Raw genomic sequence first — 2828 nt, forward strand, 5'->3', positions numbered from 1 at the left:
CATGCCGACAAATATGACAACTTTCAAGGACAGCGGAGAAGAGAGAAAGTGAATGAACTGTTGGCGGGTCTGAAGAAACAGCAGTCTGTGTTTACTCACAGCCGAGACATCAGTGACGCTGCAGTGAAAGCTAGCTACCTCATTGCTAATGAAATCGCAGTGGCTTCAAAACCATTTAGTGAGGGTGAATTTGTAAAAACATGCATGATGAAGGCAGCGGAGATTGTGTGCCCTGAAAAGCGCCAGGCTTTTGCAAATATCAGTCTGACAAGAAACACAGTTGCAGACAGGATTTCCGATCTTTCAGTGGATTTGGACAGCCAGTTGAAGCAAAAAGTAAAGTCATTTATTGCGTTTTCAGTTGCAATTGATGAAAGCACGGACATTACAGATGTTGCACAACTGGCCATTTTCATCCGCGGAGTTGATGACACATTGACCGTCACCGAGGAGTTCGTGGAGTTGGTGCCGATGACAAATACAACGAAAGCAGCTGATATATTCACCGCACTCGTTGGCGCGCTGGACAGGGTCGGAGTGGACTGGTCCCGCGCTGTCAGCCTGGCTACAGATGGTGCGCCCTCAATGATCGGGAAAAAAGCAGGAGTTGTGACAAAGTTCAGAGAGAAAGTGCAATCTGCAAATGGAGGATGTGATTTTTGGACTTTTCACTGTATTTTGCACCAGGAGGCTTTGTGTTGCAAGTCATTAAAGATGGATAACGTCATGAAGGTGGTCAACCAAACTGTTAATTTCATCCGATCCAGAAGTTTGAATCACCATCAGTTTGACAGCCTTCTCAGAGAGAAAGACCACATCTATGGCCTGCCATACCACACTGAGGTAAGATGGTTAAGCCGAGGTGCTGTGCTGAGGCATTTCTTTGATTTACGAGAAGAAATTGAACAGTTCATGGAAGAAAAGGGCAAAGCAGTGTTAGAATTTCATTCCGCAGAATGGATGCAGGACCTTGCATTTATGGTGGATGTTACAGAGCACCTGAATAACTTGAATAAACAGCTGCAAGGGCGCAACAAAGTTGTCACGCAGTATTATGACAGCATACGTTCTTTCAAGTTGAAGCTGTCATTGTGGGAGACGCAACTCGCCGGTGGTGATGCAGCTCACTTGCCCTGTCTGAAAAATGTGTGCGCGACCCAACATGTGGCAGACATGAAGCGGTTCAAAAATAAAATAACGGGACTGTTACGGGAGTTTAAGCAACGATTTCAGATTTTTGGTGAACTGGAGAAAGACTTCAAAGTTTTTTGCTCGCCATTCACCGTGAATCCCTCTGATCTGCCCGTCGGCATCCAACTTGTAATAATAGACTTGCAGTGTGACTCGGATTTGAAGGGCAAATTTGCCGCAGCTGGCTTGGACACATTTTATCAGAATCTCTTGCCAGGTTACCCCAACTTGACAGCCCTCGCCGCAAAATTGTTGTGCATGTTTGGGAACCACATATCTTTGTGAGCAAGTTTTCTCTGTAATGAGCATAAATAAAACAAAGCTGCGCTCAAGGCTCACGCACAAGCACTTGAATCACATCCTGAAGTTGGCTGCCACTCAGGATGTGATGCCTGATATTGATGCGCTGGTTAAAGCTAAAAGATGCCAGGTATCAGGAGTCAAATAAACTATGCAACCCCACTTAAAGTGCTGCATGAGACACCCTGATATAGTTCTGTGATCTGTGATATACTTCTGTGAATCACTGAGGCATTGTGTGTTTGTGTGTTCTTTGTCCTCACAATTTTCAAATAACTTGAGGTGTTTTATGATTAATAGTGATTAATAGTAGACACACTGTCCTCAGGCTCCAGCTTTATGTTTTATGTTGATCGTATTAAAGCAAAGAAAACAATCTGAAGTTGTTGTTTTTAAGTTATATATACCATGATTTGGGAATAGATTTTCCTCCATGTGGCCCCTGAGCTAAAATGAGTTTGACACCCCTGAGTAAGTCTGTATCCTCCCCTATCAAGGTTGTGGGCTGATGTTCTGAGGCCTTGACTGCAGCTTTGCAGCCCTTCTTCTCCAGCTCCTCAGTCATAAGATCTAGAAAGGAAATCATCCTTTCTTCCCACAAACTCAGTCTCTGCATTGAAGTTAACGATGGGGTGAGTGTTTTCACCACGTCTCTGATGCGTATTTTCTTTGATGGAAGGACCTTCACTATAACCAGTGGTGGAGGAAGTACTGAATCTCAGTACTTAAGTAAAAGTACAAATAACCAGAGACATATTTACTTTAGTAAAAGTAGAAGTACCACAATGACAACCCTACTTAAGTAAAAGTAAAAAGTACCTGATTTTAAGTGTACTTTAAGTATTAAAAGTAAAAGTACTTGCATAACGATTTATTCTCTTAATCTTAATTGCATATTGCCATTTTAAATGGTAATATGCAAATAAGAAAAAAAGTTGGTTAGTTTGTTAGTTTGCAACTTGGTCAGTGAGGGCACTGTATCTAGTGACCCGTGATTTACAAAGGGGTGGTTCAGTTATTTTGATGCTGCTTGACAGTATCCATACTATCCACTACCACAAACAAGGCCTGGCTTTTAAAAAAAGTTCCTATCCTAACCAGCATAAAACGGAAATATGTTGTTAGAATCGGAATGTGGTTGGTTTCATTCATGGATGTATTTTAAGTTTTAAATTTTATTTCATTTAACCATGGGAGCGTAAGCAAATAAAGTGTGTGAAGCAGCTAAAATGGGGAGGCGATGTGAAGAGGTCCAGCCAAATAAATAAGATATGAACCCATCTTACGAAGCCTGGTGGAGAAGTAAACAACGCTGTGGAAAGAATTAGATGGCAACT

Source organism: Sander lucioperca, chromosome 3 (assembly GCF_008315115.2).
Source record: "Sander lucioperca isolate FBNREF2018 chromosome 3, SLUC_FBN_1.2, whole genome shotgun sequence".
NCBI lineage: Eukaryota > Metazoa > Chordata > Actinopteri > Perciformes > Percidae > Sander > Sander lucioperca.